We start from the raw sequence: 24,241 nt of genomic DNA, 5'->3' as shown, positions 1-24,241 counted from the left end.
GACAAAGATGACCAGCCTCATTCTACTGATAGGGACGCTGAGAGCAGAAGCCACTGGTCCTGCATCACGCACCTAATCAAAGTTGGCAGGTAGATTTTTTCAGCATCTAACATTCTATTCGTGACACCATCCTTAGCCATCATTCTGGTTTTTCCTTGTATTTTCTAGTGCCCAGCATAGGGCCTGACACGTAAGAAGTATTTAATAAGGGCTGATAGACTGACTGATTGATTGATCCTTGCCCCAGTGCTTGTAAGATAATTCTTCCTCCTCACCTTGGCCTCGAACACCTAATTTCCATCAAGATTCAGCTTAAACATCCCTGTCTACATGAAATCTGTACTGAGCATGCCCTCAGCCCATTCCATTACATGAAGACCAGAGTTCAAGTTCTGTCTCTGACATGTACAAACTGTGCGATCAGAGGCAATCTGTCAGCGCCATAAGCAACTCTCCAAGACTAGAAGAAGTGCTCATCTACATTAACAGAGGGAGATTTTTTACTTGGTACTTCCCTATCCCAATAAAATCACAGATCCAGTCTCAGTCCCTCTATTTTGTGTGTGTCTATTCCACATACACACACACACACACACACACACACACACTACATAAGAATATATATATCCCTTGATCAAAAGGGATAAAAATAAGTTTCATTTTTATCTTAAGATGCTTCCTCCTCTTCCTCCCCACAGCCCACTTTAAAGAAAACCTGACTTTAAATCTGACCTCAACTACTTACTAGCTGTGTGATCCTGTCACTTAAACTCACTTTAGGTTCCTCATCTGTAAAATGGGGATAATAATAAATAATAGCACTTATTTCCCAGGATTGTTTTGAGGATAAAAATGAGATAATATGTGTAAAACACTTCTCAAAACTTAAAGCATTATACAAATGGGAACCATTGTTATTATTAGCTTTGAAGGAAACTAGGTATTCTCAGAGACAGGTGAGGAGAGAATAGATCCTACTGAGAGAGTGGAAGCCTCCTAAGGTCACAGACTATTCCACTTTGTCTTTGCACAGAGCTGATACTGAATATACACTATTGAATCATCTATTTTTTGGCTATTACTGAAACCAATCAGCATTCCTGATGCTTCTCAGGATATTAGTCTACAATTCACTAACGGGCCCCTGGGACAATCAGCAAGGTATCTGCTGACTTCAAGTCCATTAGACCAATGGTTTTCAAACTTTGTGATCTTGAAGTCCCTTTACAATCTTAAAAATTATTAAAAAGTTTCCACTTATGTGGACTAAATCTGTTGATATTTATCATATGAGAAATTAAAACTAATGATTTTTAAAATATTTCCAAATAATAATTGATAATTAAATGGAAACACAAATAGGTATGTATGTATATTTATGTGAAAAGTAACTGTCTTCCATGAAAAAAAATTAACAAGAAGAGTGGTGTTGTTTTCCATATTTCTTTAAATCTCTTTAATGTCTAGCTTAATAGAAGACAGCTGGATTCTCATATCTGCTTCTACATGCAATCTGTTTTGATTGAAATATATGGAGAAAACCCAGCCTCAGACATGTAGTTGAAAAAGGGAGGGGTGTTTTAATAGGAAAATAACATCTTAACATTGTTATGAAAATAGTTTTGACCTAAAGGACCCCCTGAAAAGGTCTTAGGGTCCCACACTTTGAGAATTGTTGGATTCAACTGTACCAGTTCTCAAGGACTGTTGAAGGGAAGCATTTAAAGTTTTGGGAAGCCATGTCTGACTCTAGCCCAGACAGAATTACAGAGCTAGGAGGAGTATTCAGGACTGTCCAGTCCAACCTTCTCATTTTGTGGAGGAGGGAGCTCAGAGAGGTCACCTTCTTTGGGTGGAGTTGCATGATACCTGACTGAATTGAGGCTAGAACTTGGATCTTCTCACCCCTAGCTCGGTTCATCACCTTGTTATGTCTTGGCAGAATGCTCAACATGTGAAAAATAGGCTCTGTGACCCTAGGCAATCTCTCACTGTCATCAACATATTTACAACAATTGCAGAATTCTCTAGTGGAAATAGCAAGATCTTTGAGCATGTTTTAAATCTAAACAGTTTGATTGACACTGAACTTTTCGGGAAAATACCTATTATGAGATCATAGGATTGGATTATATTTGCCTTGGCCCTAAAGGGGACCAGTGGGTAGAAAGGGAAGGAGGTAGATTGGGACTCAACATAAGGAAGAACAACACAGATTGCATAGTTCTTTGGAATATTGTATAGGTCCTATGTTGAGGATTTATGGAAAGGAAAAGACAAGAATCACACAGAATTAAAGAGAATGGGTTGTAATCTGCACCAGTGGAGGGAGTGCCCACATTCAGGAAGTCATAGAAGCATTTAAGGATCAATTTTGTAACCAATTATCAGTCAGTTAATGAGCATTTGTTAAGCATCTGTTAGGTATTAGGCACTGTTCTAAGCACTGGAGATACAAAAGCAAATTAATCAGTCCCTTTTCTCAAGGTACTTCCATTCTCTAGGGTAGGGATATGCATAAACAAATATATATAATATTAACTCAGTCAGTTGTGGTGGGGAAGTCAGCTTGGGAAAGCAAAAAATAGTTCATGTAGAAGGTAGCACTTGAGCTGAGTTTAGAAGGAAATTAGGGATTCTCAGAGGTAAATGTGAGGAGGGAGAGCACTTTAGGCATGGGGCACAGCCTGGGCAAAGTCATGGAAGCAGGAGATGGTCACATGTGAGGAAAAGCAAGAAGACTAGTTTCTCTGGACCAAAAAGTATACAAAGGGGAGTAACATATAATAAGGCTAGAAAAGAATATTTGAGCCAAACTGGGAAGAGCTTCAAATGCTAATCAGAGGAATTTGCATTTGATCCTAGAGAAAACAGTGCTTCGGTCACTGGATGGAGGCTGGATTGGAGAGTGGAGAGAATGGAGACAGGGAGCTGGACAAGATGGATTCTGAGAGCCCTTCGAGTCTAAATCTATGATCTTCTAAGTCATTTCCTCTCCTCGGGCCTCAGTTTCCTCATCTATAAAATGGGAGTAATAACAGTCTCAACTTCCCAGGGTTATCATAAGGATCCAGTGAGATGATATATGTGAACCACTTGGGAAGCCTTAAAGTTCTCCAGAAATGTTAGCTATTGGACTCATTTTCCTGGCTCTGTGTTGATAAGGTAGCTTGGTACAGGAGTAACAAGCTTTTGGGTTTGAAGTCAGAGAATGTGGGTTCAAGTCCTGACTATGTCACTTACTATCTGAGAGCTGTAAGACTGCTGCTTAGCATCTGTGCCTTCGTCTCTTTATCTGGGAAATGGGCAACTGGGGAGGGGGGGTAGACTAGTTGACCTCTAAAATGCTTTCTAGCTCTCAATCTATGGTGTGTGAATTTCACAGGAGTCATCAAGAACCAGTCCCATCCTAGCACCCCTCCCCACCCATCCCTACCCACACCCCACCACCACTTCATCTCCCGTTTACCAGACAGAAGGAGGTGGCCAAGAACATGATCGGTTCTGTGAGGGCTGGTTGCCCTTAGCTGACTCCCAGATGGGTGAAATCACATTCCTCGCTCCTGGAGACTTTGTCACAAGAAGTCAACCTGAGAGAAGCATGGTCTGGTGCCAAAGATTCGTGCTTCATTGTCAATTTCCCCAGGAAGATCCTAGAAGAGGGAGGGGTCCCCCTTCTCCCTCCTTCAGGAAGTAGAATGTGCTTGTTCTCCCTACAACAACTGGTAGAGTGCTCCAGCTCTGTCCTCTTCCCAGAGGCAGAGTGCTCCTGCTCTTCCATTCCAGAAACCCAGGGCTCTATTTTCCCCTTCCCAGGGGCAGAGTACTCCTTCTTCCTCCTCCCAAAGTGCTCTTTCTTTTCCTTTCCAGAGGCAGAGTGCCCCATCTACTTTTTTCCTCCAGAGACAAAGTGCTCCCTCATCCCCCTCCTCCCAAAAGTCAAATCCTTTTCTCCCTCCTGAACAATGATCCAAACTTGGACAGTGAAGCCATTATGCAAGGGGGGCCTGGGGCTTGGGAGACAAGTGTCCCCTTCCACTCTCACTAGCTTAGTTGTCCCTGTGTCTAGCAACCTGAGCAAAGGTCTCCAAGGTGACATCACGCATCATGAACTTAGACATCGTGTAAGAGTGGAATAGAGGACAGACAACTGACCTTGAAATCAGGAAGACCTGGGCATGAGCATTGTGAGGGTAGAAAGGGGACCCCTGCTCTCACTCAGTGTCCCCAGAAATTAAGATCTCTAAGACAAGAATTTACAGATGTCACCCACCTGCATTGACACCTGGAAGGTGTTTCTGTTCCAGAAGTTGCCCCCACCCAAACAGTCTCCAGGCACATAGCAAGGGTTTAATACATCGCTGTCTCTGTCTCTCTGTCTCTCTCTGTCTCTCTCTGTCTCTCTGTCTCTCTCTGTCTCTCTGTCTCTCTCTGTCTCTCTGTCTCTCTCTCTCTCTGTCTCTCATATCCAAATAAAGACTAATTTGGCTCCCTGTGAGTTTAGATTACATTTCCTGTTGCCCTTTCTTGGTCTTTCTCCTATGGACACCTGTGTGATACCTGGGTAAAGAGCTGGGGGCTGAGGGGGGGTAGAAGGGTGACTGAGGGAGGAACAAGAGGCCCTGAAGGTCCAGATTCAACTCACTCTCAGATACACAAAAAAAGAGAGCAAACCCCCAGATCTCTCTGGTGGGGTCTAGACCCAATTGTGAAGTAGACCAACTCTGTCTTGGGCATCTTCTCTCCTCCCTCTCTCACCCCTCCACCATGGGTCTCCCTCAGACTCGAATGTTCTCATTGCAATGTCTCTTGAGTGCCCTACTCAAGTCTGCTTTGGCCTCTGTGATACCCCTCCCCCACTCCACCCTAGAATTAACCCACTGTATAATGAACCCATTCTGCTGACAAAGCACAGGATTCAGGGTCAGTAATTCTGCGTTCAGCTCCCAACTCTACTGGATCCTACCTGTGGAACTTAGGACAATTTATTTAACATCTTTAGGTCTCAGTTTCCTCATGGGGAAAATGAGGTTCAGGCTTGGCTAGTCCCCTCTGGCTGTCCATCCACAGAACCTCAGAGCTGCTGGGCTGGCCCAACTAGAAATCATCACACACTAAAGCATTACCAGGTAGGAAGGGTTTACCGGTAGCATATTTGCATTTTAACTAAGGGAAATGCCTTCACGACCGCTAATGGAGGTCTTTCAGGCAACAAGAAGCAAGCATCCAGAACAGGGAAAGGGAGAGTTCAGGGAGAGATTTCACCCGCACCCTTCAGTAATCATCCCTCCTACCCATATGACGAGTTCAGCTGCAAGCATCAAAGCCACTTGGGCACAAAAACATTTTAACAAATGACTGTTTACTGAGCAGTTATACACCTGGTACATTAGCCAGATGTGTTAGAGGATTTCCTTAAACTCACTTGCCTTGTTTTCCTTTCTGCAAACTCTAGGAGACATTACTACATATCCAGATCACCTCCAGAACATCAACTAAGATTAATGAGCATTTATGAACCCCTTACTGTATGCAAAATAGAGAACATCACCCTCAAACCCCACAAAATGACAGTTCCTGCCCTGAAGAAGTTTCCATTGTACTAGGAAAATACAGCATTTAATTTAATTCAATAATCACTTATGAAGTAGGACTTGACCATAAACTTTCTGGTCAAAAGAACTATGCTCTTATCGCTATATCTAACTAATTTTATCGGTAATTAGTCAATCTATTTAAGATGAGAACAGTTGTTTGATAATTACCTAGGAGTTTGGAGTCGTCTTGGTCCTAGAGAAAGAGCGATACCTAGAATCAAGGGACCTACACTTGGCCCCACTTCTGTTACTACTTTTGCAGTGTTGGAAACTGAGCCTCAGTTTCCTCACATGCAAAATGAGGATGTTGGACTAGGTGGCCTCTAAGAGCCCTTCCAACTTTCTTCCTCTGATCACATGGAATACGTATTTCAGTTGTAAGAGGAAATTGAGGAGACCAAAAAAAGTGCCTGTCTTCAAGGAGCTTACTTTCTGTAGGGGGAGGGGAATAAAATACGTTTGTGGATAAGTAAATACATAGTGATGAGTGGGAGGGTCAGGAAAGACTTTATGGAGGAGATGGAGGGAGCTAGAGATTTCAAGAGAGAGGTGAGGAGGAAGTAGGGGGGGATGAATAGGGAGACTGTACAAAGGCAGGAGATGAAATGTTAGGTGCACAAAGTGGCCAGGAGGATAGAAAACCAAGTATGTGACAGTGCAGGATATAAGTCTTGCACACAGAGGCTGGATGGAACCAGATTTCAAGGAGAGAAGTTGGTGCTTTAGAGAATGGGAGCAACGTTTTAGAATTCAAAGGACACACTTTTTTATGGAGTCCTGCTATGTGACCTAATAGAGTGAGATTACCCCAGGGAGGAAGAATGATCATCTTCCTCATCCAGGCTGAACTGTGCAATATCAAGCAATGAGGATAAGGGGTGTGTGTAATGCTCCCCACCCTTCCAATTGGAACTGCATAAATGGTCATTGGATAGACTGGAGAATGGATTTTAACAAGATGACCCCTACGTTTCCCTTTATGTGAAGGGCCAAAACAGACCAAAACACACAGAGCTCCAGCACACTCCAACCCAGCTCTCTGGCATTCCTGGACCACCCCCCAAACCCCCCCCACACAACATCATTCCCCAAGCTGTCACCCAGGTGCCCCTTAGAGAAGGAAACTGACAATGGATGATGGGAAATCAAACCCAGAACTATGAGTAAGAAAGCAAAAACCTGACTCACCTGAACCAAACTAATCTTTATTTGAGATGGATATAGAGAGATAGATGAGATAGATAGATAGATAGATAGATAGATAGATAGATAGATAGATGATAGATAGATAGATAGATAGATAGATAGATAGATAGATAGATAGATAGATGAATGGATGAATGGACAGACGGACAGACACATATAGACAGACATAGATGATAGGTGGAGAGATAAATAGATGATGAAGATGATATATAGAAATAGAGATGATGGAGATAGACAGACAGATGGAATTTGTTAATAGAATTTACAACATGCCAGCTATTGTGCTAAGTTCCACAAATACAAATACAAGCAATTTAGTTTCTATTACTAAGGAGCTTACATGTTAATTAGAAAAACAACATAGAAAGAGGAGCTGAAAGGGGGGTAAAGGGAAGGGTCTCTCTTGTCTAGATGCCACTCAACTACTCTCTCTACTACCAATGGACTTATATTCTTGGTTGATGGTAAAATATGTCTTTAAAATTGCCAAGGAGTTAAAATACTAGATGCTAAATCCTACAAACAAGATGTCTGTATGGAAAGTCTTTAGGGAGGTCAGGAAAGATGATTTCCTGTGAGCTGGAGTTGTCAGAGAAGATAAAGAAGTCAGACTTGAAAGAATGAGAGAGAGGGAGGGTGGCATAGTGTAAAGAGAACTGGATTTGGAGTTTGATGTGGTGCAGTGGCTAGAGTGCTGGGCCTGGAGTCAGGAAGACTCATCTCGAGTTCAAATCGGTCCTCAGACACTTATTAGCTGTGTGTGACCCTGGTCAAAATCACTTGACCTTGTTTACCTCAGTTTCCTCATCTGTAAAATGAACTGGAGAAGGAAACAGCAAACCACTTCAGTATCTTTGCCAAGAAAGCCCCAAATGGGGTCACAGAGAGTGAGACATGACTGAAACAACTGAACAAAAGCCCTTGGTTTGAATTTTAGCTCTGCCTTACATAAGCCATATGACCTGGGTCAAGTTATTCAACCTCTAAGGAAGTCCCAGTAGGTTTGGGGAAAAGATTAAAAGAGAAAAATCAAACTGCAATATGTTGAGTCGGACATGATGGCAAGACATCCTTCCAAGTTGGGCTGTTACAGATGAGGTCAAGAGGCAGGGCTTGTTGGTAAATGTTTAACAACAGTCTCTCTGTTGGGGTTGGGGAGGCATAGTCATACCACACACATTTAAGTTTCATCTTCATTCCTCACATTTTTGCCATCACTTTTTTAAGTTTAGAAATCAACAGTCCAGTGAAGCAAGCCTTGATTTATAGCATTTGCTAATTTCTAAAGCATTAATACTCACACCGCAAATTTTACAATTGGCTCTGGCTTTCAGGAGACAGTTCAAGCTGATTCCAAACCTCCCCCCCCCCTCCCCACCCCATGCCTAGAGATCAGGAGCCATGACAGGGATAAAGATAAAAAGAAAGCAGCTTGGTAAAGGGCAAAGAGGACTGGGTTTACAGCCAGACCAATTGGAATCCTTGTCTCCCATTTACTATTCATGTGACCTTAGACAAGTCACTGTCCCTTTCTGAGTCTCAGTTTCCTCATCTGTAAAATGGATGTTGGATGTGATGTCATCTAAGGTCTCTTTCACCTCTGAATTGATGGTCCTGTGGATTTCTTGATATTTGAATTACACAATGAGTCTCTTCCTTTGGTTGCTATTGTATTCTTAAAGGGGGGAGAGGTTTAGGGATCTCTACCCAGTGACATCCCAAATTGAGTCCCCAAATACCCTGTGCCTTTAAGCTTATTCCAGTAAGCCTTTCACCCAGAATTCCATTTGTGCTTGAAAACAACAGTCCTTTTCCACACAGTCTAAATATCAACCACCTCTTTCTCATCACTGAAATCCCTTCTCTACTCCCATTTGTTTTCCCACCCACATCCCAAATCCCCAAAGTGTACTTTCAGTCATACATCTGTGTTTTCAAAATGTGTCTTCCCCCATCTCCAGTGAAAAAAAACACATTACTTAGTGAGGAGGCAGTGTGGTGTAATAGAACCCCGGATGAGGGGTCAAGAGGGGTTCTATGGTCTGCCCCTGGATCTGCTCCTAATTAACTGTGTGACCTTGAGCTAGTCACCATTAACCTCTCTGGGTCTTAACTTCCGTGTTGGTAAAATGAAGGGGTCAGACTAGATGCCCCTTCAGATCCTTTTAGTTACCTACAGGCTCTGGTTTTCTGATTTGTAAGGGAATCCACAGTATTGCTGGCTTTGGTCCTAGGACCCCCGCATAAGAGAGACATGCCCTGGAGCTCCAAATGGTCCAACAGGACAAAAGCTCATGTCTTCTCTCTAGGGCTGAGCTGAGGAGCAGCTGGAGCAACAAACCAATTTGCTCCCCATTCATAAGAAAAAAATTTAAATCTTTCCCAATGAGATATCCTGTCATTACTGTGGGATGGAAGAAGCCTAGGAACCTGGATGATGAGCACACAGTCAAAAATTATCCCCAAAAGGTCACAGGATTTTGACCTGGAAGAGACCACTGAAAAAGTCCAACTTCCTTATTTATTGATGAGGAAACTGAGGTTGAAGTGACTTGTAGAGAGTCATATAGTTTGAAAGTGGAATTTGAATTGAGTAACTAAGGTGGAAGTCTTCCTGATGCCAAATCTCTCATTCAAACTTTTCCCTCTATCCTTAAGCCAAGGGTATTTAACCTGGGCTCCATGAACCCCTAAATGGTCTGTGGATAGATTTCAGGGGGTCCATGAACTTGGTTGGGAAAAAAGATTAGATAGATAGACAGATGGATAGACAGACAGATGGATAGGTGAATGGATAGATGAGTAGATAGAAAGATAGATACATACATACATACAATATATGGATGAGCATCTTTATTTCAATATAATTTGTTTCCTTTGTAATGTTATTTATTTTATGCATTTAAAAACATGATCGTAAGATGCCTAAGCTTCACCAGACTACTAAAGGTACAAAAAAGAATCAAGAGCCTACTTATTATTATTGACCTAGAGTCTCAAGCAATGTCAGAAACCATCTTATCCAACTCTTTCACTTTTATCATTTAGGAAACAGATCCAGGGAGATTAAGTAAACTGAGAAAAGACTGTGTTCTTATTTTTAAAGATTCCCTAGAAATGAAGATTTTTTTGAGTCCTTTAGTCCAGAAATTCTTCCTTATGTCTAACTGGCCACTGATATAGCCTGAGCTCTTCACTTTGGCCAATCTTCTGTGGACATGGAGAAAACTGGTCAGTGTTGAAGCAATTTTTTGTCTACCTGAAGTCAGTCATTAACTTCCCTGAGCACTCTTATTTCCTTAAATGAATCCCCAGTGTTCTGTAACCTTTCTTCATAAATCCCATTTTCCAGGCTGATATTCATTCTAGCTTTTTTCTGGATCTTTTCCCTTTTCTTCACACCACTTTTTAAACCAACAACTGAAATCCACATTCCTCCTTTAGTATCCACACCAATGCCAAGTATAATGGAAGGTTTGCCTCCTGGTTTCACAATTCATATTGATGATAATACATCATAATATCTGGCCATAGTAGTTCTACCTAATTCTCTCATGTTGAGATTGGGAGAAAGCATGTCCAAGGATGGTACAATGTAGGGAGAATCAGTCTTGGAATTAAGATGAATTAAGTAATTAATTAGAACAAGACTTGTTGGTTCAAAACCTGCCTCTTTTGCATACTATCAGTGTGAAGCTGGGCAATTTACATAATCTCTCTGGGTCTCAGTTTCCCCAACTATAAAAATGAAAGAGTTGGACAAGATGTTTTCTAATATCGACTCAAATTCTAGGTCGATAATACTAAGTAGGTTTCCTTTTTTTCTTCCTCCCATAGGACTTGTGTCATATCAATCTTTCCCCATCCCAGTTCTTTTTGTCCCTGATGTCAGTTTCTTGAAATGTACAAACTTTCCCACACATTTCTTTCCACCTTGATGTGAACTGCAAAGTCCTGAGCCATGCTCTCTCCATTTCATCCTGTTAGTAATAGATAAGCCCCTAAGTGTTATCAAACTTGGAATAATTTTTGGGGAATACCATTCCCCAGTGCTCCTGGGCTGAGCCTAGAACCCCAGCAATCTCTTTGAGCTCTTCCCCCACCCTAGAAGTAAAATTTAGAGAGGAATTAATTTAGGAAATTTTTCTTGAGATGGTCAGTGAGGGAAATCCTCTATTTCTAAAGTAGCGCATTTCATAGTTCAAACTGTTAGAATTGTTTCCTTATAAATGGCAGCTAGGGGGTAGAATGGGTAATAATGCTAGACTTGAAGTCAGAAGACCCGAGTTTAAATTCTCTCTTCAGAAATTTACTGACTGAGTGGCCCTAAGCAAGTTACTTAACTTTTTCCAGTCTCTGTTTCCTCAACTGTAAAATGGTTATAATGGTAGCACCTACATCTCAGGACTGGTATGTCTCCAATGAAATAATATTTGTAAAACACTTTGTAAATCTTAAAGTTCTATATAAATACTAGCTATTATCTTTTGGTTTTGTATCGCCTAGATTTCCTGTATGTCTCCTCTTCTTCTCAAAGACACTGGCTAGTTGTGTGGCCCTAGGCCTCATTGACCTTGTCTGTAAAATAGAGATGATAATAAGAAGCTAGCCACCTGCCTCACAAGGCTATTGTGAAGATAAAAAGAAGTAGCATAGGCAAAGCACTCTATAAAACTCAACTATACTGTTGTAGAGTAATTAGTGTTAAAGTATTAATGACTGATACAATCCAGTTCAGCAAGTATTTATTAGAAAACTACTGTGTGCCAGGCACTGTACTGAGCATTTATGATAGAAAAGTTTCTGTCCTCAAAGATCTTATATTCTACTGGGAGTTGGGGGAGGGATGGGACTTTCAATGACAACTCACAAGAGTGGTAAGATTTTCAGGCACTAGAGCAATTGAAGAGTTAGTTTAAGGGGCATCTGTGGGCAGCTGTGTATTACACCAATGTGGAGGGCCAGCCTGATGCTAATGTGGTTGTTCACATTGGTCCCAATGAATCTGTTCTTTGAGGTTATGTCTCATGCCATCTGTTCCCATGATCCTTTGCCACAGTTCTCCATTGAGTACTCAGTCCACAGTGGGTGCTCATTCAGTGCCATGGAGCAAGCAATTGGCTGGCTATTAGGACATTCCTGTGGTGAGACTGATAAAGGACTCCATCCATCGTGGTGGCAACTGGGAGTAAAACGCTCCTGGCAGGGTGGGTGTGGCTGCTCCAGCCCAGAGATACCCATATAGTGAATCTCCTTTGAGCCTTGGGGACCTACTCAATTAGGTTTCCAATTAGTGAATGACATCATTCTACTTCTGATCTTTCCCAGAAATAGTCTCCCTTAGAAGACAAGCTCCAAAATAACTAACATAGCAAGGCAGCAGAAAGGAAATAACTGAAGAAGGGGTTATTAACAACGAACTACCTTCTTCTTTAAAAAAGAATGTAAACACAGGTTGGAGAAGGTTATTGAAAAACTGAACATGGGCCACAGTGGCTTCTTCCCATGGTCTGCAACCTGCATTTCCTGTCCCACAGGACATGCTTTGATTTAAAACAGTTAATATCATACACACGCACACACACACACACACACACACACACACACACACACACACACACACTTGAGTGGGGCTTAGGAATGAAAGAACCCTTAATTTACCCCCTTCTTAGTGCTTACATTTTGGAACATTTGGATTTGTATATTTGCACATTTGTACATTATCCTCCATTTGGCTAATCATAACTTTAGCCAAGACCATTTGGATGATTAAGAGTCTCATGATTCACAAATAATAAATTACTCTTCTTTTAAAAATTGAACAGCTTCCAGGTTACACAGATCCTCCCTTCCTCAGTTCAGGATGCCAGACATCATTTCAATCTTTTCACAACCCTGCCATGTGAGAATTAGGTGAAGGATGATTCTCTTTTATCTTTTTGTGACTTGCTTAGAAAGAGTCAGGGGAAATTGGGGGTGGAGTGGAGTTTGCATTAGCCTGTATTAAAGAATTCTTTAAAAGAACCTTGATAGCATCTTCAAGTATTTGAAGGGCTAACAAATGAAAGGGGGATGGACTTTTCTGCTTGACCCCAGTGGGTTGAACAAGGAATCATAGGTAAAAGTTGCAAAGGCAAATTTAGGCTGGATATAAGGAAACAATTGTAACAATTTGAACCATGGAATGGACAGCTTTGGAAGTAGAGGATTCCCCCATCCACCCCCCACCATTGGCAATCTCAAAAGCAAAGGTTCTTAGGTATGCTAGAGAGGGTTTTGTTCTAAGTGGCCTCTGAGGTCCTTTGTCATTGTGAGATTCTGACTTCTGGAGAGCCAAGATGGTGAAATGAGGCAGGAAATCACCTGAACTTTCCCCAATTCACCTCCAAACAACTATAAGATAGCACCTCAAAATGCATTCTGGACCTACAGAACCAGTTGTGAGATTTTATGATTCTGATGTCCAGAAACACAAAGTAACTTGTTTTGTATGAACAATTCAAATCCATGTCTTTCATCCCCTTTCCTTGCACCACAGTGTCTATTTCAACAAAACACCTCAGTATGATAAGTCCTTTTCAGACTTGGCCATTCCTAGGCCAAGTAAAATAAGGAGAAAACCCCTAATGTCAGGTGTTGAGCTCTCATTACTAAAAATTATTCTCGTCTCTATCTGTGAGATGTATCTAAACCTCTGTCATCTAGGGGCTCTTACTAATCAAATAAATCTAGGCTAGGCACCATGGGGATCACAAACAAAAACATGTGCTATGGCTGCAGCCCTGCTAGTATTTATGATTCCCATGGAGACATTCAATTCAACTGAATTCAATTCAGTTCCATAATCACTTTGGGATTGGTTTCTATGTGCAAGGCCTCAAGACTGCCATGAAGAAAACGATATAGTCCATGGGTGCATTCTAATAAATCAGAATCTGAGAGCCACAGAGAAAAGCAATAGGCTAGAACATTTAGCTTGCCACTATACAAATCTGACAAATAATTCTGCTTTGGGCAGGCTCCATTCCATTGGAGGTATCAGCATCCAATGCATGCTAATAGAAAGCCATTTCCTTTTAAAGATTTTCACTAAAGAGTCTCACTTTTCTAACTGTAATAAGACAAATGAAGAATCAGAGGATCATAAATTTAGAGTTAGGAGGACTTTTGGAGACATGTGATCCAACCCTTTTACTTTACATATGGGGAAAGTAAGGCCCAGAAAACGGAAATGGTTTGCCCTGCTAGGATCATAGCATTACAGATTTAGAGCTAGACAGGGCTTTAAAGATCATCTAGTCCAATTCTTTCATTTTACAGATGAGAAAACTGAGGCCCAGAGAAGGAAAGTAACTTATCCAAGGCAAAACAAGTGTTGACAGAGATGAGATTTGAATCCAGGTCCTCTGACTCTAAGACCAACACACTTTTGTTAAGCAGTGAACTGGTCAGAAATGATAAAAACCCATTTTTGTACTCCTTTCTCATTACCATCTTGCAAAATTCCAATCTTTCTTCAAGACTCTGTTCAGGTGCCCCCTACTCTGGGAAGTCTTCCCTGATCTCTCCAGTGGTTAATGGTTCTTCCTTCCTTGGGTTATTTACCCTTGTGTGTAGAAGGTAAGCTTCTTGAGAGAAGATCCAGGGGCCCATAAAGTAGTATTTAATAAATGTTTAATGAATTGAATTAAATTCCTTATTTAGGATTTTTCCTCCCGGGGGAGGGGGAAGGGACTTTTTTAAGTGCCTACTATGTGCCAGGCACCGTGTTAAGCACTTCACATTGTCATTTGATTATTATCTCAACACCAACCTGGACAGATTGATTACTTAAGTGTTTTTCCATCCCTTTTATGGCTCAGGATAACAGCTTATAGATACATAAGCTGTATACTTGTGTGATAATGTAACTTTAATAGATACTTAAAACTGGAGGAAACATGAACTCAGAGTTACATCTCAGTTTGAGGAAAGAGATCTTGCTAACTTCATGAAAAGAGCCCAGGGGAACCTTTAATTCAATTCAATAAGCAAATTAATTACTGGTGGCCTAGTAGATGGAAGGCTGGACCAGAAGTCAGGATGACCTGAGCTTGGGTTCTACTTCCAAAGTACATTACTTGTATGAGCTTGGGCAACTCACTTACCTCCTCATACAAGTCTCTAAGACCATAAAATGCAACTACTAATCTGATGTGGTAGAGGAAGGTTCTTCACCAGGAATTCTCTATGTTGGAAGATTCATAATTCTGGGGGGAAAGATAGTGAGAGACAGAGACAAAGAGAGAGACAGAGACTGAGATGGAGTTAGAAATGAAGAGGAAAGATAGAAAAAGAGATATAGTCAGACAGGAGAGAGACAGAGACAGACTGAGAGGAGAGAGAGATAGAGAGGCAAAGACAGAGGACAGAAGGAGGGAGAAAGAAAGGTCTTGAAGAAGAGGTTTTTACCTAAGCTGTGCTTTGAAGGAAGCCAGGGATTCCAAAAGGTAGAGAGGGCATTCTAGGCACAAAGGACACTTTGTGTAAAGGCATATAGAAGAAAAAATGACAAACCAGTTGCACTGGAACAAAGAGTGAATGAATGAAGAGGAGTATAATGAAATAAAACAAGAAAGACAGGTGGAAGAAGGTACTACAATGTGGAGTATTTTATATGTCAGGTGGAGAATTTGGGTTTTTTTCCCTACCTACAGAAATAGGGAGCCACTGAAGATGTTTGAGTAAGAGTAACATGGTCAGATCTGTATTTATGGAATATTATCTTGGCAGTTGTATGGAGGATAATTTGGAAAAAGGAGAAATTGGGAATAGAAAGATAATTCTGGAGGTTATTGCAATTCTCTAAGGGAGAGGTAATGAGACTCTGAAGTGGAGTTAGGACCAACTAAATGGCCCTGTCTTTTAGCTTTTAACTGCAAAGTTATATGCCATCCCCATCCTTCCCAGGGTTGTAGAAGTAGAGAATAAGCTCCTAGAAGCATAAGTGAATATAGATGGGCTTCCTGTCCACCCCCACCATTCACCAGTGCCATTGGGGCCCTCTCATAATGTATGGGTTTCCACATCATAGGACACAATTCCCTATAAGTTCACCAAGAAACATAAGTGCAACAAGAACATATGATCCTTAGATCAGGAAGTAGTGTGACTCTGGAGTAGTGTGACTCTGGAGTCAGAGGAACTGAGTTCCAATCTTGTCTCTATGCTTATCACTTTGTGACATTAGGCAAATGACTTCATCTCCCTGTTTCCTCGTTTGGAAAATGAGAGTGGTGAGCCTCTGAGGTCTGCTTCAGATCTGTCATCCTATGTTAAGATTGCTTAAACTTTCAATTATACTCTTTGCTAAAATTCCCCTTTGCAAAAATAAAGATAGAGTTTATGGTTTGTTTGGAGTTTGTATGGAATTTATGTTCCGTAGCATAATATATAACAGTGTAAGTACATGTATCTATTTATATGTGACAGATAATATTCAAGATTTGGGTAATGTCCAGTGTTAGCCAAAAGGGTGTCTAATGTCCAGAGCAAATGTAATAGACCCAGATCCTATGCTTCATCATGACTATCTTTGCCTATTAACTCAGAAAATTGAGGTTTTTCACATGTTAGAGAGTAGGATCTCTTATGTTTTGTTAAATTGGATCCAATTGCCTGAGCTAATGTTGGATATCAGATAGATAGAACAGGTAGCATACATGTGATTGAGATGGAGGACTTTCAGTGTCCCCCTCCCACCATTGTCATGGATTCAGGCAAATTCACAGATGTGCTACCTGCCTTTTTTTTTTTTTTTTTTGATATAAGAGCTATTTTTTCTATCGGGGATCTATGTTAGAACACTACTAAATGACACAAGGCAGGATGTTGTAACTTGGAGGTAGAGGAAGAGTCATTGTTTTTCCCAATTTCATTTTCTTTGGTTTTCTCTTCTCCTTAGTCAACTCCAGAAAATGACACCTTCTTGGTTGCACACCCTACATCCTGTGCAATGATCATTTTCAATAGGAACTGCTTCTGTTTGGAATTGAATGTAGTAAAAAGGAATACTGTCTGTGAGGCTCTAGATTCCCACCACAAATCTTTGCTATTCACTATCTATGTGACCTTCAGAAAGTGATCTAGGTTCTTTGAGTCTCCATTTTCTCATCCATAAATTATCTATACATTATCTATAGAATGAAGACCAGCTGAAATCTAAGATCCTTTCTGTCTCTAAGCCTTATGTTGCTATGAATAAACCTTATGACTGACACTTGTTTATAATCTGCCTTTACTGATCCCACTATCATTCTCTGCTTTGTCACTTACATTCTTGGGAGTACATATGTGAAAGAGAGACCTTTAATCAAAAATGGATGTTCTGGCTGTGGTCCAAAGTTGGTTGTCCAATCGTGATCTGGGAAGATCCATGGTATACTTGGCTGGGCAAGAGGGGACCACCCCAAACTCAGCCTTGATCAATGGTGCAACATGTGTACAATGTGTTCTCTCTAAGGGCAGTGACAGGTCTTCTATTTCTTTTGGTTCTTGCTCCCTAGAGCACCAAGCAGAGGGTTCTGTACACAGTGTATACTGCTGAAGATGTGATGCTGAAGGCCTGACATATGAATGGCCCTCACCTAGTCTTTATGGAAGAAGGCCAGCTAGAGTAGCACTATCCCTTTACTTCGGAGTTCTTAACCATCCTTCAAAACGGTTTCTCTTTCATTATCAAGTGATTGATTCCCTACACTCAGAGATACTTCAAAGGTGTTAATGATAATTAATATTTATAGAGCACTTACTCTATATGAGAAAACTCTCTTAAATGTACAAATGACAGAATAGTTGCCAATTTGTGTGAGTAGCTTGAGTTTCCTCACGAAAGAATTCTCTACATTCGTAAAACCTCATTTTCAATTTTATTTAAAACTAAACTCCAGAGAAATGTGTTCAAATGTTATAAACAATCAAGAAATCTCTTGCCAATTTAATGAAATATTTGTGATATTTATTAAATGCCCACAATATTTTGCACACTTGCTAGGCACTGGGGATATGAAGGCAACGCCCAAACAGCCCCTGCCCTCAGGGAACTCCCTTCTAGTAGGAGGATTAGACATGCCTACTCACAAGTATGTACAAGATATTTTAAAGGAAGAAAGAACTAGTGATCTTTGGTGTCACCTCTCACTCTCTCCCTTAGCTGCCATATTCAATCAGTTTCAGGATTTTGCCATTTCTACTTCCACAATATCTCTCTCCTCTACAATCCTTATCCACTCATATAGTAACCCACTTGGTTCAGGCTCTCAAAAGTCTTCTAATTACTATTTCTGCTTCAAGTCTTTCCCCATTCCAATACATCCCCTGTTCATCTGCCAAAGCAACTTTCCTAGAACTTAAATCTGACTGTCCCCTTCTCCCAATAAACTCCCATGGGTGCCTAGTAAGTACCTCTGTTCCTCTTCTATCTTCTTATTTCTTCTACAATCTTCTTATATGTTATGGGAAGCTTCTCAGAGGAGGTGACACTTTAGATGATCCTAGAGACAGAGGCAAGGGTGAAGTACATGCCACCCAGGCAAGGGTAATGGCTCGTGATGTCAAGGTCATGCAATGCTAGTGATTCTTTTGACTAGAGTATTGAGAATAGGAAGGGAAGCAAGGCTGGAAAGGAGGGAGGACTTTTCAACTGCAGTCTCTGAGGTAGCTCTCACATCCAAAGGCAACATTCTCGACTTCCTCTGGTTATCTCCTGTGGCCTTATTATAGCTCCTTCCCTCTCACCAGCTAATCAGCATCCTCTCTACTTTGCTTTTCTCAAGTGTTCTTGTTTTCACGAAGGTGTCGTCTGCACCACTGTTTCTGAGCTATGTTTAAAACCCTTAACTAAGCTTCAAACCAGGTAGCATGATTTGCATAATACCTCCTGATACTCTGAGAAAGCCTATTGGATGGATCCAAGCCCAGGACAAAGCTAAGCAGGGCCCTGTGGGTGACACCACAAATGAGGAACACAGATGGGAGATACAGGAAAAGCCAAGACAGATAGAGAGAAATGTAGTACATTAACAAGGAAGTATTAAGACATCAATGGGTTGGAAGGACAAGTTCTGAGTGATTTGTGGCCTGTCAAGTGTCAGGGGGGAAAAGAGAAAGAAAGAAAAAGATATGGCGAAAGAAGCTCCAGATGTTCTGAAAAATGCTAGGGATTTATGACAGAGCATAGAATAAATATGGAGAATAGGCTGGTGAGGGCAGAGTTCATTATAATTGCAGAAAAATTTAGGTAATAGAGAAGCAAAGGAACAGTGGCTCTTCACAAGTGACCTTCTAGAAGGTTCTGTTTTGCCAGTAGTAATTGAAAAGAAAAAGGAAACCAGAACCTGAATGAAAATGAATGAATGAATGTGTATGAATAAATGAATGAATGAATGAAAACTTATTTATTAAATACTTGAGATGTTTCAGGCTCTATACTGACTGCTAGAGATATAACTATGAAAGGTTGAGATTATCAAACCATTGGAGATAAACTCAGATAACTCCAGAAACATCATAGGATCTTAGAGGCAGAGCTGTCAGGGACCTACTCCCTCTTTTTTTTTTCCCGAAGAGCAAACAGTCTGCCATAAAGGTTAAGTGATTTAACCAAAGTCAGGGAAGGGTTTAAATTCAGATCCCCTGACTCTAAAGCCAGTGTTCTTTCCACTTAACCAACCCCATAATCCTTCTGTTCTAAAGTCAACATTGAGTTCCACTCACCATCACAACCTGCTTTGGGGAGAAGGATGGCTTGGGCTGCTTCATTCATATTCTCTCATCAAATCTCTTTTTGTCTAGAGCCATTTTCCTTCTCTGCTGCCTGGACAGAGTTCTTATTATGGAACTTGATGGCAGGACTTCAGTGCCAATGTTAGTCACTGACCTTAATCTTGTGTGTGTGTGTGTGTGTGTGTGTGTGTGTGTGTGTGTGTGTGTGTCCCTTAGAGAAATGACCGTCCTTGGACAAAGTTGAGAATAGAACACTCAACCAAGAGATTTTTCATTAACAACCCAATAGGCTTGAATATTGTGCCAGAACACGCATTAGAAGGTTAGCCTGAACATGCAAAGAGAGCATTTACTGTGTGGAATGACTGAAGGGAGAATCAATTTGTCAATCAATTAACTAACCAAGATTTAAGTGCCTGTTATGCACCATGCTAGGTGGTATGATTGCAGAAATGATTCCCTGCCCTCAAAGAGCTTAAATTCTATCAGGGGAGTTAACATGAATCCATGTAGTTATATACAACATGTGTACAAGGTGACTGTTGGGAAGAGGCAAAGAATTGTCCCATGTCAAAGCTGTAGATGAGTGGTGATCCCTTAACGTGAGAGGCAGCTGTGATACGAGAGAGTACTGAATCTGAACCCAGAGGACCTAGACTAAAATCACACATTTACTACTTTCTTTTTTGTGACTTTGAGTTAATTACTTCACTTTCCTGGGCCTCAAGTTTTCTCATCTGTACAAAGAGCTTAAATTAGTTTATCTAGGGGGAAGTAAGGTACTTACAAAGGGAAACAGCATTGATTCTTGAGTAAACGGATCTGAATTCCAATGCTGCCTCTGATGACTACTGCCTGTGTAACCCTGGCAAAATATTTAACATCTCTGGCTCTCAATTTCCCCAGCTATAAAAAAAAAAGAAAGAAAGAAACAAGAGAGAGCGGACTAGAAAGTTTTCGATGACCCTTCCAACTTTAAATCTGTGATCCTATGGTCTCTCAAGTGCAGTCTAGCTCAAAAATCTATTATTCCTAGTTCCCTTCAAAACTCAGCTCAAGTACCATTTTCTTTTTTTTTTTTCTTTTTTTTTTATTTTGTAATGTTTAACAATCACTGCCATACAATTGTGATTTTATCCCCCCCACCTACCCCCCACTCCCCCCCTCCCTCCCCACGACTGCATACAATTCTGTATAGATTCTACATATACTTTCCTATTGAGTATATTTTCACTATAGTCATGCTATGTAGTCAGACTAAGATAAATGAAAGAAATCGTATAACAAATCAGAACATGATACACAAACACATACACATACACAAACATGATCTGCTACAATATGTGATTGACTTCCATATTTCTCTCTCTGAGTGTGGCAGGCATTTTGCCTTGAGATCCTCCATTGGGATTTTTTTTTTTTTGGTAAGAAGTTCTTGTTCTTGTGTTATTTCAAGTACCATTTTCTAGATAAAGTCTTTCCTGATCCCTCCTAAAATAATTAACTGGAAAGATATTTTGTATAATATATAAATAATAGAATATCATAATATAAAATATCATAATGTATAATATAATATATAACGTATGTGTATATATATAAAGGTATGCATGTATGTATATGTATGTATGTTTATATGTATATCAAAGCTCATGGAATCAAAGACTATTTCTTTTTTATTTGTTTATCTTCAGCACTTAGCACAATGTTTGGCATATAATAAGTACATAATAAATTATTTATTAGACTGAAAGACACCTTTGAGGTCATCGAGTTCAACCCCTTCTCTTTACAGATGAAGAAACTGAGGTTTAACAAAGTTATAGAATTTACACGGGGTCACATGGCTAGTATCTGAAGTAAGATCTGACAATTAATAATTAATAATAACAATAGCATTTATGTGTCACTTTAAAGTTTGCAAAATAGTTTACATATATTATCTCAACCAAATCTTCCTGACTCCAACCCAAGCACCATCCACTGTATCATATTGCTTCCCCAATGCTTGTTAGTTGACTGGTTGCTTAATTTATGACCTCTCCAGACCTCAGTTTCCTCAGTTGTAAAATGAGAAGGTTGAATTCAATGATCTCCATGGCATCTGTCATCTGTAAGGCCCATGAATGCCTTTTCTTCTGGCCAAAGCCAAGGAATAGCTAGATACATTAGTATTACCCCTACTTATCCCCTCCAAATTCTCCACTTAGAGCCAAGTTAAAGAAATAGCAATAAAAGACAAGTGTGGTGGGCACAGAAACAGTCCGGTCAACAGTTTTTCTAACTCAATATCACTAAATCACCAGAGGAGCCTTGTCCATGGGTCACATTAGAGACCATGTGGCAGGCTCCCAAATAGACTGACAGATTCACAAAACTTGGCTGGCTTCTGTGCTGAAGGGAAAGGGGCCTCCAAGGACAACCTTCTGGAGTTCTCAGAAAGTCAGGAAATTCACAGAAATGATTGACTAGGATAAGGCAAGAAGCTATTGCCTCAGATGGGATTTCAGAGCAGATAGATGTGGTCATTCATAACACACTGGAGTGTGTGAGAAGGGAAAAAAATAAGTTGATCCCCAAGCCAACATCACAAGCTAAGCTTTGAAAAAAAAAAATAGATTTTTTTTCTTATTGAACTTAGCTTTTTTTTTTTTTTGAGGGAGGGGGAAGGGGGAAGTCATAGACTTTCTGGATAGCTCACTATGTTGATTGAAAAGCAGCTGAAGGATATAGGCACACTATTTGTCCCAGATGAAATAAGGATGAAAACTAGATTCAGCTCAGGGAGTAGTTTCAACTGACCACACCTCTCTCTTAAATCCGTATTCAATTCAAAGAATGAGCCCACTGGAAAAAAACAACCAGCTTAAAAAAAAAAAAAAAGGCCCAGCAGTCTGCCAAAGAGATTGGTGACAAACATTGCCAACTAACCCTGGGGTTTCTACTGTGATCCAAAAGTGGATGGAAATTCCAGGTATACTAGTTCAAGGGAAGCTTATCACAGTCTCTCAGTCACCTAAGCAATCCAGCCTTAGGGAAAATGATAAAAAATCTTAACTCCAAAACTCCATAGACCCCATTTTAGAAATTAAAGAAAAATGAGGAGAGGCATAGGCTGAAACCTCACAGCTTAGTGGTATACCCTCACCCATCAACAGTCAATCAATAAGCATCAAATACTTACTATGTGCCAATAATGCTAAGCATTGAGGATTCATTCTTTCCCTCCATTCAACAAGCATTTGTTAAGCACCTACTATAATTCAGTCTCTTGGTAGGCACTAGAGGTTTTTCTATCCAGCCATTCAGTAGGCATTTGTTAAGAACCTACTATGTGCTAGGCACTTGCTAGGCAGCGGTTGACTATAAGCACCTACATTCGATGCAAGACAAAACAATAAATCATCTTAGCTTTCAACAAACACATTCTCTCCACCTTCAGAACATTTAAAGATTACCACTATAAGCTGACAATTATCTGACTGGCCAACCAGGCATGCACGTTGTTCTTGGTAGAAAAGATATGGGTGGAGAACCTGACACCATAAGCAAGAGACCATTCAATGAAAAGCCATAGTTGGATTCATTATATTTCTGGAGGAAAATGAAGGAATCTCCCTCATTTGGTCAATTAAACAGTGGATGAAGAATCCAGAGATCTGGCCCCATTCTCACCCTGTGCTTATTGAGGTTGTCATAAGGAAATCACTAGACTGAAGTTTGGTCAATGGAGGGCTAAAAAAATCAAACACTTTAATGTATGTGTGGGGAAATCCCCAGAAAAGAGAAACTTTCCAATATTTTAGGGATGCTCCTTCAGAACACTAATTAGCTGAGCAACTAGCATGGTGAAGGGACTTGAGGCCATGTGATATGAAAAAGAGTTGAAGAAATATAGAAGAGTCAGGGAGGAATTTGAAGGAGATTCATCGAGAAATATGAAGAGCCAAAAGCACTGAGAAATTACAGAAAGGCAAAATTTGGGGTCAATAGTAGGGAAAACATCCTAACAATCTGAGATATGTAAAGGGGGAATGGATTCCCTCAGGAAGTTGTGGGTCTCTTCTCAATGGAAGTCTCCAGTCAAAGGCTAGATAGCCTCTTGTTAGCACCATTGCCGTGAGGATTCCTTTCCAGATACGAATAGCTGCTACGGTGGCTTCTAAAATTTTGTGATCCTATGACCTTTGATGCCAGAAGAATGATGCTTAATTAAGAGAGACATAGAAAGGATTTTTCCACACATTTCCCAACCCTCCACGTTGCCTAAAATAGTTGTAGATCATTATCTCAAAACCTTCTAGAGACAAGCTTTCAAAATATAGCCTTCCTTCAGTTTCTTTCCTGTCTCTCCTTAAGGAATTTTTCTTCCTCATCTCAATAAATCACAGTGAGTACCTAAACTTAACCTTGGATTCTAGGCCTGCCTTTCTTCTCTCTCTACTTTGTCCTGTATTATCTCTTCTGTGCCCCTGAAGCAGAACATTTACTGATTGTCAGTAAAGGATTGTAGAGGATTGTCTGAATGGCCAACCAGGCATGCACATTATCCATGGTGAAAGAGATGTAGTTGGGGAGACTGGAAACATAAGCAAGGGATGATTTGATGAAAGGCCGTAGTTGGATTCATTGTGTCCCTGGAGGAAAATGATGGCCCCTACTCTAACCTTGAGTAG

At 40.6% G+C, this 24,241-nt stretch overlaps 1 protein-coding gene across 5 annotated transcripts in view; it reads left to right on the top strand.

Annotated features, from left to right (window-relative positions):
• IGF1 (insulin like growth factor 1) overlaps positions 1-24,241 on the top strand; it is a 110,639-nt gene that overhangs the window by 38,518 nt on the left and 47,880 nt on the right. The gene's annotated exons all lie outside the window — the stretch shown is intronic.

The sequence above is a fragment of the Notamacropus eugenii genome, chromosome 3, assembly GCF_028372415.1.
Source record: "Notamacropus eugenii isolate mMacEug1 chromosome 3, mMacEug1.pri_v2, whole genome shotgun sequence".
Classification (NCBI taxonomy): domain Eukaryota; kingdom Metazoa; phylum Chordata; class Mammalia; order Diprotodontia; family Macropodidae; genus Notamacropus; species Notamacropus eugenii.
This window is presented reverse-complemented; position numbering and strand designations above follow the sequence as displayed.